Source organism: Ranitomeya variabilis, chromosome 1 (genome assembly GCF_051348905.1).
Source record: "Ranitomeya variabilis isolate aRanVar5 chromosome 1, aRanVar5.hap1, whole genome shotgun sequence".
In the NCBI taxonomy this organism is placed as follows: Eukaryota; Metazoa; Chordata; class Amphibia; order Anura; family Dendrobatidae; genus Ranitomeya; species Ranitomeya variabilis.
The window spans coordinates 938,928,609-938,948,682 of record NC_135232.1 but is presented as its reverse complement, the minus strand read 5'-3'; positions in this window follow the sequence as shown (position 1 = coordinate 938,948,682).

Below are 20,074 nucleotides of genomic sequence, written 5' to 3'. Positions count from 1 at the left end.
AGGACTGAAAGACTGACGGAGCATTGGAGAGTCCAAAAGGCATTACCAAATACTCAAAATGGCCCTCAGGCGTATTAAATGCGGTTTTCCACTCATCACCTTGTTTTATCCGCACCAGATTATACGCACCGCGAAGATCTATCTTAGTGAACCACCTAGCCCCCTTAATGCGAGCAAACAAGTCAGTCAATAATGGCAATGGATACTGATATTTGACTGTAATCTTATTCAGAAGGCGATAATCTATACAAGGCCTCAGGGAACCATCTTTTTTTGCCACGAAAAAAAAACCTGCTCCCAGAGGGGACGAAGATGGACGAATATGTCCCTTTTCCAAGGACTCCTTAATATAATTCCGCATAGCAGTATGCTCTGGCAGTGAGAGATTAAATAAACGACCCTTAGGGAACTTACTGCCAGGAATCAATTCTATAGCACAGTCACAATCTCTATGAGGAGGGAGCGAATTGAGCTTAGGCTCCTCAAAAACATCCCTATAGTCAGACAAAAACTCAGGGATCTCAGAAGGAGTAGATGAAGCGATTGAAATCGGAGGTGCATGATCATGAACCCCCTGACATCCCCAGCTTAACACAGACATTGTTTTCCAGTCCAGGACAGGATTATGAGTTTGTAACCATGGCAGCCCCAGCACTAGTACATCATATAAATTATACAGTACAAGGAAGCGAATCACCTCCTGATGAACGGGAGTCATGCGCATGGTCACTTGTGTCCAATACTGCGGTTTATTCATAGCCAATGGTGTAGAGTCAATTCCCTTCAGAGGAATAGGAACTTCCAGAGGCTCCAGACTAAAACCGCAGCGTTTAGCAAATGACCAATCCATAAGACTCAGGGCAGCGCCCGAATCCACATAGGCATCAAAGGAAATGGAAGACAGTGAAAAAATCAGAGTCACAGACAAAATGAACTTAGGCTGCAGAGTACCAATGGCAAAAGATTTATCAAGCTTTTTTGTGCGTTTAGAGCATGCTGATATAACATGAGCTGAATCACCACAATAAAAACACAATCCATTTTTCCGCCTATAATTTTGCCGTTCACTTCTGGACTGAATTCTATCACATTGCATAGTCTCAGGTGCCTGTTCAGAAGACACCGCCAACTGGTGCACGGGTTTGCGCTCCCGCAAACGCCGATCAATCTGTATGGCCATAGCCATAGACTCATTCAGACCTGTAGGCGTAGGGAACCCCACCATAATATCCTTAATGGCCTCAGAAAGACCATTTCTGAAGTTTGCAGCCAGGGCGCACTCATTCCACTGAGTAAGCACCGACCATTTCCGAAATTTTTGACAATATATTTCCGCTTCATCATGCCCCTGAGAGAGGGCTAACAAAGCCTTTTCAGCCTGAATCTCCAGGTTGGGTTCCTCATAGAGCAATCCCAATGCCAGAAAAAACGCATCCACACTGAGCAATGCAGGATCCCCTGGTGCCAATGCAAATGCCCAATTCTGAGGGTCGCCCCGCAGGAAAGATATTACAATCCTGACCTGTTGAGCAGGGTCTCCAGAGGAGCGAGATTTTAAAGAAAGAAACAATTTACAATTGTTCCTGAAATTCAGGAAGGTAGATCTATCTCCAGAGAAGAACTCTGGAATAGGAATTCTAGGTTCAGACATGGGAGTGTGAACAACAAAATCCTGTATGTTTTGAACTTTTGCCGCGAGATTACTCAGGCTGGAAGCCAAACTCTGGACATCCATGTTAAACAGCTAAGATCAGAGCCATTCAAGGGTTAAGAGGAGGTAAGAAGCAGCTAGACAGCAATTAAGGGCTAGGCAGCAAAACTCTGAAGGGAAAAAAAAAAAAAAAAAAAAAATTTCCCTTAAACACTTCTTATTCTCCTGCTTCAGCCCAAACAATTAACACTTTGTGGGCCGGCTATACTGTCATGAATCCCAATGGCTAGGGATAGCACAGGACAAGCAAGGTACAAATATATAACGGACGAGCTCTAGGGTGATGGAACCTGGGCTGACCGCTGCCCTACGCCTGACAAACGCAACTAGAGATAGCCAGGGAGCGTGCCTACATTGGTTCTAGACGCCACGCACCAGCCTAAGAGCTAACTAGTACTGCAGAGAAAATAAAGACCTCACTTGCCTCCAGAGGAACGAACCCCAAAAGGTATAGTTGCCCCCCACATGTATTGACGGTGAAATGAGAGGAAGGCACACACATAGAGATGATATATATAGGTTTAGCAAATAGAGGCCCGCTGTAAACTAGAAAGCAGAACGATACAAAAGGGGTCTGAGCGGTCAGCAAAAAACCCTAATCAAAAAACCATCCTGAGATTACAAGAACCCATGTGCCAACTCATGGCACATGGGGAGAACCTCAGTCCACTAGAGCTACCAGCTAGCATAGAGACATAATAAGCAAGCTGGACAAAAAACCAAACAACTGAAAATCAGCACTTAGCTTATCCTGAAAGATCTGGGAGCAGGTAGGCAGGAACAAAACAGAGCACATCTGAATACATTGATAGCCGGCAAGGAAATGACAGAAAGGCCAGGTAAAATAGGAAACACCCAGCCTCTGATGGACAGGTGGAAACCAAAGGCCGCAACCCACCAAAGTCACCCAGTACCAGCAGTAACCACCAGAGGGAGCCCACAAACAGAATCCACAACATTCATCCCACACTTCTCAACTTTGGTAGCTCCCTTGGTTGCCCTCACCAAGAAGGGAGCAAATCCCAAGTTGTGGTCAGAGAATGTCTCCAAGGCCTTCCTCTCAGTTAAGTCACACTTTGCTAGCACTCCCATTCTACATCGCCCCGATGTAGATAAGCCATTTATCATGGAGGTGGATGCCTCATCCGTTGGTGCTGGAGCAGTCCTTTTCCAAATGGATGCTGAAGGTCGGAAGCATCCATGCTTCTTCTTCTCCAAGACCTTCACACCGGCGGAGAGGAATTATTCCATCGGGGACAGGGAGTTGCTAGCCATGAAGTTGGCTTTCTCAGAGTGGAGACATCTCTTGGCGGGAGCTTGCTTTACCTTCCAGGTTTTCACTGACCACAAAAACTTGGTATATCTACAGACGGCCCAGCGGCTGAATTCTCGCCAGGCTAGATAGTCACTGTTCTTCTCCCGGTTTCATTTTACTCTTCATTTTCTCTCCGGGGAGAAGAACATTCACGCCGACGCTCTCTCCCGCTCTGTAGTGTCATCTGAGGAGGAGGAGGAGCCTCGGCTTATTGTCCCTTTTGAGAGTCTGAGAACTGTAGCTCCGATTTTGCTAGAGTCTGTCCCCCAGGCAAGACTTTCGTGCCGGCGAATTTGCGACCGGAGGTTCTCTCTTGGGCTCACTCGTCCAGAGTGGGTGGGCATTTTGGGACCAAAAGGACATCCGAGCTTTTGGCGAGAACGTACTGGTGGGGCCTCATATGGCCCGTGATGTCGGGGACTATATTCGGGCGTGCTTTTCCTGCGCCCAGAATTGGTCTCCTCGGCAACGGCCTGCTGGGTTGCTTTACCCCCTACTGGTGGCAGACAGGCCTTGGGAAATGGTCAGGATGGACTTCGTGGTGGGCTTACCCAAGTCACGTAGCTGCACTGTTATCTGGGTTGTCACCGATAATTTCTCTAAGATGGTTCACTTGGTGCCGCTTCCACGGTTACCTTCTGCACGGGCCTTGGCGGCGTTATTCATAAAGCACATTTTCCGTTTACATGGAATGCCTGATAAAATTTTCAGCAACCGGGGTCCCCAGTTTGCGTCTCGGTTTTGGAGAGAGCTCTGCCGTTTACTCAGCATAGAGTTGAATCTCTCCTCTGCATACCATCCCGAGACGAATGGGTTGGTAGAGAGGACCAACCAGACTCTGGTGACATACTTGCGACATTTTGTCTCTGCTAGACAGGATGATTGGGCATCTTTGCTACCTTTGGCGGAATTTGCCTTGAACAATGCCGTATAAGATTCCACTGGGCAGACTCCTTTTCTCCTTAATTACGGCCAGCATCCGCGTGTCCCTGTGTCCATGCCCGTGTCATCCACCGATTCTAGGGTGGCAGACCGGGCGGTGGAGGCTCGTGACATCTGGAACCGCACACAGGATGCCATCTGGGCCTCCAAGGAGAGAATGAGGGTTTCTGCTGATACACACCTGTGCCCCGCTCCGACCTTTGCTCCTGGCGACTTAGTGTTGCTGTCCGTCCGTAACATCAGGCTGCGAGTTGAGTCCACTAAGTTTGCGCCTCGCTACTTTGGCCCATTTCAAGGTTCTGGAACAGGTCAACCCTGTGGACTACCGTTTGGCTGTGCCTCCACGCCTTGGTATCACCGACACTTTTCACGTTTCCCTCTTAAAGCCCGTTCACTTGTCCCGGTTTTCTGAGTCATCTGCCGGGACATCGGGTTCATCCTCGGATGAGTTTGAGGTGAATGCTATCGTGGGGTGCAAGGTTGTACATGGCAAGAAATTTTATCTGGTGGACTGGAAGAGTCACGGTCCAGAAGATAGAACCTGGGAACCTGTGGAGCACATTCGGGCTCCGCTGCTCATTGCAGCTTTTGAGCATAGCGAGGCTCAAGGAGACAGGGGCCCTAGGAGGGGGGTAATGTTAGGAGTCGAGTTCCCGCTGCTGCACAGGGGGAATGTCGAGCCATGTCTGCTGCGGTCTCCCATTCTGCATCGGCCGCAGTGGAGCCTGCTCAGCGGAGACGTCGGTCCCAGCGTCTCACTGAGTCTGATACTGTGCAAAGGGTTACTGCTGTCTCTCCAGGCTTTGCTATTGTACCCTGCACTGAACTGCGGCGAGCTGGCTTTTCTGGGACTAAGTCCTGCTTTGCACACCCTGAGCATGACCAGGGTAAGATCTCTCAGTGGAGATCAAAGGTCACATGCTCAGGTACTGCAGCAACTTCCATTGGTCCTCCAGGAAGGTCCTGTACCTGATCAAGTTCTGTGGCAGCCTTCCATTGGTCCTTCTTGAAAGGTCCTGTAGGTGCTGCAGCTATATAAGGTTCTCATGACCGCATGGCCATGCGCTAGTGTCAAATATGTATGAGCTTAGTGCCAGTGTGGTTTTGTGTGTGATCAGGGACCCGGCTGAAATAAGTTCCTAGAATGCTGGCTGTTGTGAATTTGGATTCTGGGCTCCCCCGGTGGCCGCTTGTGGAATTGGACTTGTCATCCTCTTTCCTGTTTCACCTGGTTCCATCAGTAGTGGGTGTCGCTATTTAAGCTCATTTCTATGGTGGTTTCTTGCCGGTCAACAATGTTATCTGATGCCTCTCAGTGCTTGTTCCTGCTTCTAGACTACTACTAGATAAGTTGGACTTTTGTCCATGTTTTGTTTTGCCTATTTGTTCCAGTTCACAGCTGAAGTTTTGTTACTGTGTCTGGAAAGCTCTCGTTGATCAGGGATTGCTACTCTGGCGTTATGAGTTAATGCCAGAGTTTAAGGTAATCTCTGGATGGTGTTTTGTTAGTGTTTTTCTGCTGACCATGAAAGTATACTATCTGTCTTCTGCTATCTAGTAAGCGGACCTCAAATTTGCTAAGACTATTTTCCTGCTGCGTTTGTTGTTTCATCTGAACTCACCGTCATTATATGTGGGGGGCTACTGTCTTCTTTGGAATATTTCTCTAGAGGTGAGCCAGGTCTTATATTTCCCTCTGCTAGCTATTTAGGTCTTAGGCCAGAGCTGGGCATCTAGCGATAAATAGGAAATGCTACCTGGCTATTTCTAGTTGCGCGGCAGGCTTAGTTCATGGTCAGTATAGTTCCATCTTCCGAGAGCTTGTCCCTCTATAGGCTTGCTATGATCTCTGCCTGCAGAGATCATGACAGTTTGACCGGCCAGTTAAGTGTTAAAGACCCAGGTTGAGAAAGGAGAGTTATAAGAAGTCTGCTGGAATTTTTTTTTTTTTTTTTTTCTTCCAGTCTGCCTTGCTGCAGTCTTTTTTCTCTCTCTCCTCCTAATCTCTGTATGCTCGGTGTGCACCTGACAATAATGGATCTCCAGAGTGTAACTGCGGGTTTGAATAATCTCATCACGAAAGTACAAAATTTACAAGATTTTGTGGTACATGCTCCGGGATCTGAGCCGAGAATTCCTTTGCCGGAGTTCTTCACAGGGAATAGAGCTAGCTTCCAGAATTTCCGAAATAATTGTAAGCTTTATTTGTCCCTGAAGTCTCGTTCAGCTGGAGACCCTGCTCAGCAGGTTAGGATTGTGATTTCCTTGCTCAGGGGTGACCCTCAAGATTGGGCCTTCTCATTGCCAGCAGGGGATCCTGCGTTACGCGATGTGGATGCGTTTTTTCTGGCCTTGGGCTTGCTTTATGAGGAACCTCATTTGGAACTTCAGGCAGAAAAAACTTTGATGGCACTATCTCAGGGGCAAGACGAAGCTGAAGTTTTCTGCCAAAAATTCCGTAAATGGTCTGTGCTTACTCAGTGGAATGAGTGCGCCTTGGCGGCAACTTTCAGAGAAGGTCTCTCTGATGCCGTTAAGGATGTTATGGTGGGGTTCCCTTTGCCTGCAGGTCTGAATGAGTCCATGACAATGGCTATTCAGATTGATAGGCGTCTGCGGGAGCGCAAATCGGTGCACCATCTGGCGGTGTCTATGGAAAAGACGCCAGAAAGTATGCAGTGTGATAGAATTCTGTCCAGGAGCGAGCGACAGAATTTTAGACGGAAGAATGGATTGTGTTTCTATTGTGGGGATTCTACTCATGTTATATCAGCATGCTCTAGGCGTACAAAGAAGCTTGATAAGTCTGTTTCCATTGGCACCATTCAGTCTAAGTTTATTTTGTCTGTAACCCTGATTTGTTCTTTGTCATCCATTGCCACGGACGCCTATGTTGACTCTGGCGCCGCTCTGAGTCTTATGGATTGGTCCTTTGCCAATCGTTGTGGTTTTGATTTGGAGCCTTTGGAGACTCTTATTCCTCTGAAGGGGATTGACTCCACCCCATTGGCTAATAATAAACCACAATACTGGACACAAGTAACCATGCGTATCAATCCGGATCACCAGGAGATTATTCGTTTCCTGGTGCTGTATAATTTACATGACGATTTGGTACTGGGATTGCCATGGTTGCAGTCTCACAACCCAGTCTTGGACTGGAGAGCAATGTCTGTGTTGAGCTGGGGATGTAAGGGTATTCATGGGGACGTACCTTTGGTTTCTATTTCGTCGTCCATTCCCTCTGAAGTCCCTGAGTTCCTCTCTGATTATCAAGACGTCTTTGACGAACCCAAGCTTGGGTCGTTACCTCCGCACCGTGAGTGCGATTGTGCCATAGATTTGATACCGGGTTGTAAATATCCAAAGGGTCGTTTGTTTAATTTGTCTGTGCCGGAACATGCTGCTATGCGGGAATATATAAAGGAGTCTTTGGAAAAGGGACATATTCGTCCATCTTCTTCTCCCTTGGGAGCTGGGTTTTTCTTTGTCTCAAAAAAAAGACGGCTCTTTGAGACCATGTATTGATTATCGGCTTCTGAATAAGATCACTGTTAAGTATCAATACCCATTGCCATTGCTTACTGATTTGTTTGCTCGTATAGAGGGTGCTAAGTGGTTCTCTAAAATTGATCTTCGTGGGGCGTATAATTTGGTGCGGATCAGGCAGGGGGATGAGTGGAAGACCGCATTTAATACGCCCGAGGGCCACTTTGAGTATTTGGTCATGCCTTTTGGTCTTTCTAATGCCCCTTCAGTTTTCCAGTCTTTTATGCATGATATTTTCCGCGATTTTCTGGATAAATTTATGATAATATATCTGGATGATATTCTGATTTTTTCTGATGACTGGGACTCTCATGTCCAGCAGGTCAGGAGAGTTTTTCAGGTTCTGCGGTCTAATTCTTTATGTGTGAAGGGGTCTAAGTGCGTTTTTGGGGTCCAGAAAATTTCCTTTTTGGGGTATATTTTTTCTCCCTCTTCCATTGAGATGGATCCCGTCAAGGTGCAAGCTATTTGTGACTGGACTCAGCCCTCCTCTCTTAAGGGTCTTCAGAGATTTTTGGGCTTTGCCAACTTTTACCGCCGATTTATTGCTGGTTTTTCGGATGTCGTTAAACCACTGACTGATTTGACCAGACAAGGCGCTGATGTTGCTAATTGGTCCCCTCATGCTGTAGAGGCCTTTCAGGAGCTTAAGCGCCGTTTTGCCTCTGCCCCTGTGTTGCGTCAGCCTGATGTGAATCTGCCTTTTCAGGTTGAGGTTGACGCTTCGGAGATCGGAGCTGGGGCAGTGTTGTCGCAGAAAGGTTCCGACTGCTCCGTCATTAGGCCTTGTGCCTTCTTTTCTCGCAAATTTTCGCCCGCAGAGCGGAATTATGATGTTGGGAATCGGGAGCTTTTGGCCATGAAGTGGGCGTTTGAGGAGTGGCGCCATTGGCTCGAGGGGGCTAGGCATCAGGTGGTGGTATTGACTGACCACAAAAATTTGATTTATCTTGAGACTGCCAGACGCCTGAATCCTAGACAGGCGCGCTGGTCTTTATTTTTTTCTCGCTTTAATTTTGTGGTGTCATACCTACCGGGTTCTAAGAATGTTAAGGCAGATGCCCTTTCTAGGAGTTTTGACCCGGACTCTCCTGGTAATTCTGAACCCACAGGTATCCTTAGGGAGGGAGTAATTTTGTCGGCCGTTTCTCCTGATCTGCGGCGGTCCTTGCAAGAGTTTCAGGCGGATAGACCGGATCGTTGTCCGCCTGATAGACTGTTTGTTCCGGATGATTGGACCAGCAGAGTCATCTCTGAGGTACATTCTTCTGCATTGGCAGGTCATCCCGGAATTTTTGGTACCAGGGATTTGGTGGCAAGATCCTTCTGGTGGCCTTCCCTGTCACGAGATGTGCGAGTCTTTGTGCAGTCATGTGACGTTTGTGCTCGGGCCAAGTCTTGTAGTTCTCGGGCTAGCGGACTGCTGTTGCCCTTGCCTATTCCTAAGAGGCCTTGGACACACATCTCGATGGATTTTATTTCAGATCTGCCTGTTTCCCAGAAGATGTCTGTCATCTGGGTGGTCTGTGACCGTTTCTCTAAAATGGTCCATTTGGTTCCTCTGCCCAAGTTGCCTTCTTCTTCTGAGTTGGTTCCTCTGTTTTTTCAGAATGTTGTCCGATTGCACGGTATTCCTGAGAATATTGTTTCTGACAGAGGTACCCAATTTGTGTCTAGATTTTGGCGGGCATTCTGTGCTAGGATGGGCATAGATTTGTCTTTTTCATCTGCTTTTCACCCTCAGACTAATGGCCAGACCGAGCGGACTAATCAGACCCTTGAGACATATCTGAGGTGTTTTGTCTCTGCTGACCAGGATGATTGGGTTGCTTTTTTGCCATTGGCAGAGTTCGCCCTCAATAATCGGGCCAGTTCTTCCACCTTGGTGTCCCCGTTTTTCTGTAATTCGGGGTTTCACCCTCGATTTTCCTCCGGTCAGGTGGAATCCTCGGATTGTCCTGGAGTGGATGCGGTGGTGGAGAGATTGCATCACATCTGGGGGCAGGTTATGGACAATTTGAAGTTGTCCCAGGAGAAGACTCAGCGTTTTGCCAACCGTCATCGTCGTGTTGGTTCTCGGCTTTGTGTTGGAGATTTGGTGTGGTTGTCTTCTCGTTTTGTCCCTATGAGGGTCTCTTCTCCTAAGTTTAAGCCTCGGTTCATCGGCCCTTATAGAATATTGGAGATTCTTAATCCTGTTTCTTTCCGTTTGGACCTCCCGGCGTCCTTTTCCATTCATAACGTTTTTCATCGGTCGTTATTACGCAGGTATGAGGTACCTGTTGTACCTTCGGTTGAGCCTCCTGCTCCGGTGTTGGTTGAGGGTGAGTTGGAGTACGTTGTGGAGAAAATTTTGGACTCTCGTGTTTCCAGACGGAAACTCCAGTATCTGGTCAACTGGAAGGGTTACGGCCAGGAGGATAATTCTTGGGTCAATGCATCTGATGTTCATGCTTCTGATCTTGTTCGTGCCTTCCATAGGGCTCATCCTGGTCGCCCTGGTGGATCTGGTGAGGGTTCGGTGCCCCCTCCTTGAGGGGGGGGTACTGTTGTGAATTTGGATTCTGGGCTCCCCCGGTGGCCGCTTGTGGAATTGGACTTGTCATCCTCTTTCCTGTTTCACCTGGTTCCATCAGTAGTGGGTGTCGCTATTTAAGCTCATTTCTATGGTGGTTTCTTGCCGGTCAACAATGTTATCTGATGCCTCTCAGTGCTTGTTCCTGCTTCTAGACTACTACTAGATAAGTTGGACTTTTGTCCATGTTTTGTTTTGCCTATTTGTTCCAGTTCACAGCTGAAGTTTTGTTACTGTGTCTGGAAAGCTCTCGTTGATCAGGGATTGCTACTCTGGCGTTATGAGTTAATGCCAGAGTTTAAGGTAATCTCTGGATGGTGTTTTGTTAGTGTTTTTCTGCTGACCATGAAAGTATACTATCTGTCTTCTGCTATCTAGTAAGCGGACCTCAAATTTGCTAAGACTATTTTCCTGCTGCGTTTGTTGTTTCATCTGAACTCACCGTCATTATATGTGGGGGGCTACTGTCTTCTTTGGAATATTTCTCTAGAGGTGAGCCAGGTCTTATATTTCCCTCTGCTAGCTATTTAGGTCTTAGGCCAGAGCTGGGCATCTAGCGATAAATAGGAAATGCTACCTGGCTATTTCTAGTTGCGCGGCAGGCTTAGTTCATGGTCAGTATAGTTCCATCTTCCGAGAGCTTGTCCCTCTATAGGCTTGCTATGATCTCTGCCTGCAGAGATCATGACAGCTGGCACCTCGGGCGAAGAGTTTATGTGTGAATTCAGGGCTGGCTAATAGCCGATAGAATTCCGGCTCCACCAGAGAGGAGCTACGTGTTGGTTGGACTGCATGACCACTGACGGCTCTACACAATAGCTGTGTCCCCTGTGAGCTAAACAGGGCACAGCGTTCAATTACTACAGGCTCTGTGAAGTAACATGAGTTCGTTTATTCTAATTTGCTTCGCCGCCTTACTTAGCAGCAGGTTCTTTCCTGCACAGTGGATCCCGGGTTGCGAATGCAACCTATCCCATCTAATAAATATATTCGGTGCATTCCGCCAACCCTAACACACCCCTAATCATAATATCAACCCTAACCTCAAAACCTAACCCTAATTCCAATACACCCCTAACCCTAATCCCAACCCTAACCTTAACCCTAATCCCAAACCTTACCCTAATCCCAAATGTACCCCTAATGCCAACCCTAATCCAAACCCTAATCCCAACTCTAACCCTAATTTTAGCCCAAACCCTAACTTTAGCCCCAACCCTAACCCTAGCCCTAACCCTAGCTCTAACCCTAATCCTAGCTCTAACCCTAATCCTAGCCCTAACCCTAGCCCTAACCCTAAGGCTATGTGCACACATTGCGGATTTTGCTGCGGATCCGCAACAGTTTCCCATGAGTTTACAGTACAATGTAAACCTATTGGAAACATAAAACGCTGTGCCCATGCTGCGGAAAAAAACACGAGGAAACACAGCGGTTTACATTCCGCAGCATGTCACTTCTTTCTGCGGATTCTGCAGCAGTTTTATACTTGCTCCATAATAGAAAACCGCCGGTGTAAAACAGCAGGGAAATCCGCACAAAAACCGCAGTACATCCGCGATAAATCCGCAGGAAAAACGCAGCGTTTTGACCCTGCGGATTTATCAAATCCGCTGCAGAAAAGTCCGCAGAGAACCATTCTACGTGTGCACATATCTTAACCCTTCCCCTAACCCTACCCCTAACCCTACCCCTAATACTACCCCTAACCCTAACCCTAATTGGAAAGTAGAAATACATACATTTTTTTATTTTATTATTTTTTCCTTACTAAGGGGGTGATAAAGGGGGGGGGGTTATTTACTATTTATTTATTTTGATCATTGTGATAGGATCTCACAGTGACCAAAATAAAACAAGAGGAAGAATTTTCCTCTGCCGGCCAGCAGATCATGGCGGGCGCACTGTGCATGCGCCCGCCATTTTCTTACCGAAGTAAGAAGCCAGCGGCCAGCAGAAGAAGCAGGAGGACCCAGGGACAACGGTAAGTATAACAGGGTCCCCGATCCCCCTATTTCTCTGTCCTCTGATGTGCGATCACATCGGAGGACAGAGAATGACATAGCTTTTTTTTTTTTGTGGTCGCCGGTAAACAGTTAATTACCGCCGATCGCAAAACAGGGGTTGGTAAAAACCGACCCTGATCATGTTCTTTGGGGACCCCAAAGATCTTCCGGGTGCCGGGCCCAGAAAAAGATGGCGACGCCCATCGAGAGCCATGAGGAGCACCGTAGGAGATAGGTAAGTATCAGGGGGCAATCTGGGACCCCATTTCTCTGTCCTCCGATGTGCGATCACATCGGAGGACAGAGAAATTAAATGGCAAATCTCTTTTTGTTGCGACCGGCGGTAAACGGTTAATTACCGGCGATCGCAACTCGGGGGATGGTAAAACCCCCCCGAATCATGTTCTCTGGGGTCCCGGCTACCCCCAGCAACCAAGACCCCAGAGAAAATCTGACTCTGGGGGTGCTATTCACTTTTTCCACAGCGCCGTTAATTAACGGCGCTGTGGTTTAAGTACCCTTAACTGCCGCCGCTAAAAGGCGTATCGGCGGTCGTTAAGGGGTTAAAAAGAGAAAACACAGTAGTTTGATAATAAATGGCTTCACCCAAACACTAACCATGAGTGGAAAAAAAGGTTTGGTGTTATCATTCATATTCTCTGTTAAAAGGCCATGAAAGCAAAAATTCTGCCAGGGTATGTAAACTTTTGAGCAGATTATACATATATATATATACACTGCTCAAATAAATTAAGGGAACACTTAAACAACAGAATATAACTCCAAGTAAATCAAACTTCTATGAAATCAAACTGACCACTTAGGAAGCAACACTGCTTGACAATCAATTTCACATGCTGTTGTGTAAATGGAATAGACAACAGATGGAAATTATTGGCAATTATCAAGGCACACTCAATAAAGGAGTGGTTCTGCAGGTGGGGACCACAGACCACTTCTCAGTACCAATGCTTTCTCTCTGATGTTTTGGTCACTTTTGAATGTTGGTTGCGCTTTCACACTCGTGGTAGCATGAGATGGACTCTACAACCCACACAAGTGGCTCAGGTAGGGCAGCTTATCCAGGATGGCACATCAATGCGAGCTGTTGCATGAAGGTTTGCTGTGTCTGTCAGTGTAGTGTTCAGAGACTGAAGGCGCTACCAGGAGACAGGCCAGTACACCAGGAGATGTGGTGGGTGCCGTAGGAGGGCAACAACCCTGCAGCAGGACTGCTATCTCAGCCTTTGCGCAAGGAGGAACAGGAGGAGCACTGCCAGAGCCCTGCAGAATGACCTCCAGCAGGCCACAAATGTGCATGCGTCTGCACAAACGGTTAGAAACTCTATGAGGATGGTCTGAGTGCCCGATGTCTACAGATGGGGGTTGTGCTCACAGCCCAACATCGCACAGGACGCTTGGCATTTGCCACAGAACACCTGAATTGGCAAATTCACCACTGGTGCCCTGTGCTCTTCACAGATGAAAGCAGGTTCACACTGAGCACATGTGACAGACACGACAGAGTCTGGAGACGCCATGGAGAGTGATCTGCTGCCTGCAGCATCCTTCCACATGACCAGTTTGGCATTGGGTCAGTAATGGTGTGGAGTGGCATTTCTTTGGAGGACCACACAGCCCTCCGTGTGCTCTCCAGAGGTAGCCTGACTGCCATTAGGTACCAAGATGAGATCCTCAGTCCCCTTGTGGGACCACATGCTGGTGCCGTTGGCCTTGGGTACCTCCTAATGCAGGGCAATTCCAGACCTTATGTGGCTGGAGTGTGTCAGCAGTTCCTGCAAGATAAAGGCATTGAAACTATGGACAGGCCTGCCCGTTCCCCAGACCTGTATCCGATTGAACACATCTGGGACATCATGTCTCACACCATCCACCAACGTCACGTTGCACTACAGACTGTCCAGGAGTTGGTAGATGCTTTAGTCCAGGTCAGGAAAGAGATCCCTCAGGAGACCATCTGCTGCCTCATCAGGAGCTTGCCCAGGCATTGTAGGGAGATCATACAGGCACTTGGAGGCCACACCCACTACTGAGCATCATTTCCTTGTCTTAAGGCATTTCCACTGAAGTTGGATCAGCCTGTAACTTCATTTTCCACTTTGATTTTGAGCATTATTCCAACTCCAGACCTCCATGGGATATTAGTTGTGATTTACGTTGATAATTTTTAGGTTTTATTGTACTCAACACATTCCACTATGTAATGAATTAAGATTTACAACTGAAATATTTCATTCAGTGATATCTAGGATATGGGATTTTAGTGTTCCCTTTATTTTTTTTTAGCAGTGTGTATATATATATATATATATATATATATATATATATATATATATATATATATACAGTACAGACCAAAAGTTTGGACACATCCTCTCATTTAAAGATTTTTCTGTAATTTCATGACTATGAAAATTGTAAATTCATACTGAAGGCATCAAAACTATGAATTAACACATGTGGAATTATATACTTAACAAAAATGTGTGAAACAACTTAAAATATGCCTTATATTCTAGGTTCTTCAAAGTAGCCACCTTTTGCATTGATGACTGCTTTGCACACTTTTGGCATTCTCTTGATGAGAATGTTGAAGGAGTTCCCAGAGATGCTTAGCACTTGTTGGTCCTTTTCCTTCACTCTGCGGTCCAGCTCACCCCAAACCATCTCGATTGGGTTCAGGTCTGCTGACTGTGGAGGCCAGGTCATCTGGCGTAGCACCCCATCACTCTCCCTCTTGGTCAAATAGCCCTTACACAGCCTGGAGGTGTGTTTGGGGTCATTGTCCTGTTGAAAAAAAAATGATGGTCCAACTGAACGCAAACCGGATGGAATAGCATGCCGCTGCAAGATGCTGTGGTAGCCATGCTGGTTCAGTATACCTTCAATTTTGAATAAATCCCCAACAGTGTCACCAGCAATGCACCCCCACACCTCCTCCTCCATGCTTCACGATGGGAACCAGACATGTAGAGTCCATCCGTTCACCTTTTCTGCGTCGCACAAAGACACTGTGGTTGGAACCAAAGATCTAAAATTTGGACTCATCAGACCAAAGCTCAGATTTACACTGGTCTAATGTCCATTCCTTGTGTTCTTTAGCCCAAACAAGTCACTTCTGCTTGTTGCCTGTCCATAGCAGTGGTTTCCTAGCAACTATTTTACCATGAGGGCCTGCTGCACAAAGTCTCCTCTTAACAGTTGTTGTAGAGATGTGTCTGCTGCTAGAACTCTGTGTGGCGTTGACCTGGTCTCTAATCTGAGCTGCTGTTAACCTGCGATTTCTGAGGCTGGTAACTTGGAAAAACCTATCCTCAGAAGCAGAGGTAACTCTTGGTCTTCCTTTCCTGGGGCGGTCCTCATGTGAGCCAGTTTCTTTGTAGCGCTTGATGGTTTTTGCAACTGCACTTGGTGACACTTTCAAAGTTTTCCCAATTTTTCGGACTGACTGACCTACATTTCTTAAAGTAATGATGGCCACTCATTTTTCTTTACTTAGCTGCTTTTTTCTTGCCATAATACAAATTCTAACAGTCTATTCAGTAGGACTATCAGCTGTGTATCCACCAGACTTCTGTTCAACACAACTGATGGTTCCAACCCCATTTATAAGGCAAGAAATCCCACTTATTAAACCTGACATGGCATTTCCGGTGACTACCTCTTAAAGCTCATCAAGAGAATGCCAAGAGTGTGCAAAGAAGTCATCAAAGCAAAAGGTAGCTACTTTGAAGAACCTAGAATATAAGACATATTTTAAGTCATTTCACACTTTTTTTGTTAAGTATATAATTCCACATGTGTTAATTCATAGTTCTGATGCCTTCAGTGTGAATTTACAATTTTCATAGTCATGAAAATACAGAAAAATCTTTAAATGAGAATGTGTGTCCAAACTTTTGGTCTGTACTCTCTCTCTCTCTATACATATATATATATATATATATATATATATATATATATATATATATATCTATCTAATATATAAAGCTGAATCTGTGTATGTGTGTATGTATGTATGTATGTGTGTGTGTATGTCCGGGATTGGCATCTGAACCGTCGCAGCTACAGCCACAAAATTTTGCACAGTCACACGTCTGGACCCCGAGAGCGTCATAGGCTATGTTGTGAGGTGAAATTTTAACCCCGCGCGTTCCAATTCACCAAACAATTTTGCCCCTATCTACATAATGGGGAAAAAGTGAAGGGAAAAGTGTTGGAGGGAAATTGACAGCTGCCAGATGTGAACAATGGGGACTTAAAGAATGAGAGCGATGGCGCCAAAGAGTATATACCGTACAGTTGCTAAGGTGGGGCCCCGACATGGGATACTCACCACACACGGGGATATGAACACAAACACAAAATGCGCCACACACTACCATGTGCTTGAACACATATACGACCCTCAGCACACATTTCACCACACACACCAACCTCGCCACATAAAAGTCGAAACACAAAAGTCACCACTCAAAACTCGCCACGCGCAAAACTCGCTACATGCAAAACTCGCCATATGCAAAACTAGGCTCACGCAAAACTCGCCACACGTGCAAAACTCACCTCATGGAAAACTCACCTCATGCAAAACTTGCACACACAGAAAAATTGCCACATGTTCAAAAGTTGCACCACATGCAAAAGTTGCCTCACACAAAACTTGCACATACTCAAAACGCACCACACATAAAACTCGCCACGCGCACAACTCGCCATGCACAAATCTTGCTGCACACAACTTGCTACACAATGTTGCTACATGCATGTCGCCACACAAAACTCATCTCACAAAAGTTGCTACATGCATGTTGCCACACGCAACTCAACACACACAATTTGACACATGAAACTCGCCCTAAAACACACACAAGTCTGGTATTGTCCTTCAAAAATAAAAATTTGATTAATAAGCAGACAAACTACAAGAGCAACAAATGTACCATATAGGAAATACGGCAGCTGTCAGTCACATGACCTGTCTATTATGTGTATGTGTGAGCTAATATATACTGCCAGGGGGGAGGGCTTCCTGTTGGCTGGGGATTTATCAGGCTGCCAATAGCAACCAATCACAGCTCAGCTTCTATTTTGCTACAGTTAATTAATCTGAGCTCTGATTGGTTAATATAGGCAACAAAGACATTCTCAGTATAACAAAGCCAATATATGTTGTGAAATTCTTCTATTAGCTTAGTTTTTGCCTTTTAATAATTACATTTCTATCTATTTGTTTTGTGGTTTTTGTGTGCAGAATAAATTTTTCGTTAACACATTCTATTTTGCTAACAGCAGTCAGTAACCCGGGCGAAGCCGGGTAGTACAGCTAGTATATATATATATATATATATATATATATATATATATATATATATATATATATATATATGCATATTCATAATGTTATTCTATTCTACTGGGAAATGTAGTGTAGTGGGTAATAAGGTTACTGTGTCATTTAATTTTAATATTTGCACCACTGTTTAATCTCATTATACATGACTATTAATAAGGGGAACCTTTCACATGAAAAGACACTATAAACCTGCAGATGTTAATCTGCAGTTTGATTGCGTTCTGATCCTGCTCATTGCCTTCACTTAAAACAGTGTTCCCCAACTTCGGTCCTCAACAGCCACAAACAGGTCTTGTTTTCAGTATTTCCTTAGTATTGCACAGGTGATAATTGCATCACCTGGACAGGCAAGCATTCAATCACCTGTGCAATACTGAGGAAATCCTAAAAATATGACCTGTTGGTGGCTCTTGAGGACCAGAGTTGGGGAACACTGACTTAGAAGCACGTTACCGGGAGAATATTAACTTTATTTTTCTAGGTACGGGGGTGTAGCTTAATATTAGACAATGTAAGAGTGTCCAGATCAGAGTTAACTTGATGTGGTGGGATAGCTTTTATGCTATTTTTGATGAAAAACAGTATTACTAAAAACTCTGTGTTATTTATATGCACTTTTTGCCTTTTACTTATTTACAGCAGGGTTTTTGCTCATTTTTTCTCTTGTAGGTTTTATATGTTTTGTGGCCAATGTGAACATGCGTTTATGTGCTGCATGTGTACCAACTTAAGTCAAGCTTAATTTTTTTTTTTTTTCCTTTGTATTATTGCAACCTGTGCAATCCGGGGTGTAGCCACCCTTTTCTGAGCTGGAGATTGTATATAAAGCTCCCCCAGGCTGGTGTTCTAATGGTTGGGCCCAGTCCCGTTGTCTGCCCTTATTCACACTGTGGTCAAAATTGACACATGGTAAGTAGTGTTGAGCATTCCGATGCTGCAAGTATCGGGTATCGGCCGATACTTGCTGTATCGGAATTCCGATACCGGGATTCCGATACTCTTGTGGTATCGGGTATCGGGTATCGGAACAACATTAATGTTAAAATGTGTAAAATAGAGAATTAAAATAAAAAATATCGCTATACTCACCTGTCCGACGCAGCCGGGACCTCAGCGCAGGAACCGGCAGCGTTGTTTGTTTAAAATTCCCGCTTTTACATGGTTACGCGAAGTCCCGGCTTGTGATTGGTCAGGGCGGCCATGTTGCCGGGCCGCGGACCAATCACAGCAAGCCGTGACGAAAATACGTCACGGCTTGCTGTGATTGGTCCGCGTCCCGGCAACATGGCCGCCATTAACCAATCACAAGCCGTGACGTCACGGGAGGCTGGAAACGCGCTCATTTTAAAAAGGGCGCGTGTCCAGCCTCCCGTGACGTCACGGCTTGTGATTGGTTGCGTCGCGGTCAACCAATCACAAGCCGGGAGGCTGGACACGCGCCCATTTCAAAATGAGCGCGTCCAGCCTCCCGGCTTGTGATTGGTTGATCGCGGCGCAACCAATCACAAGCCGTGACGTCACGGGAGGCTGGACACGCGCCCATTTCAAAATGAGCGCGTCCAGCCTCCCGGCTTGTGATTGGTTGATCGCGGCGCAACCAATCACAAGCCGTGACGTCACGGGAGGCTGGACACGCGCCCATTTCAAAATGAGCGCGTCCAGCCTCCCGGCTTGTGATTGGTTGATCGCGGCGCAACCAATCACAAGCCGTGACGTCACGGGAGGCTGGACACGCGCCCATTTTAAAATGAGCGCGTGTCCAGCCTCCCGTGACGTCCCGGCTTGTGATTGGTCAGGGCGGCCATATTGCCGGGACGCGGACCAATCACAGCAAGCCGTGACGTAATTTCGTCACGGCTTGCTGTGATTGGTCCGCGTCCCGGCAACATGGCCGACCTGACCAATCACAAGCCGGGAATTCACGTAACCAAGTAATAGCGCGATTTTTAAACAAACAACGCTGCCGGTTCCCTCGCTGAAGTCCCGGCTGCGTCGGACAGGTGAGTATAGCGATATTTTTTATTTTAATTCTTTCTTTTACACATTTATATGGTTCCCAGGGCCTGAAGGAGAGTTTCCTCTCCTTCAGACCCTGGGAACCATCAGGGATACCGTCCGATACATGAGTCCCATTGACTTGTATTGGTATCGGGTATCGGTATCGGATTGGATTCCGATACTGTGACGGTATCGGCCGATACTTTCCGATACCGATACTTTCAAGTATCGGACGGTATCGCTCAACACTAATGGTAAGGTTTTTAATATTAGACAGTGTAGGACTCTCCTGATCAGGACACCTTGATGTGGTAGGATGGCTTTTATGCTATTTTTGATCAAAAACAGTATTACTAAAAAACAACTTAAGTCAAGCTCAATTTTTTTGATTTTTTTTTTCATTTCTTAGTATTATTGCATTCTGTGCAATCCTTTTCTGAGCTGGAGATTATATATAAAGCTCCCCAGGCTGGTGGGATGGCTTTTATGCTATTTTTGATCGAAAACAGTATTACTAACAACTTTGTGTTATTTAGATGCACTTATTGCTTTTTACTTATTTATAGCAGGGTTTTTGCTCATTTTTTCTCTTGTAGGTTTT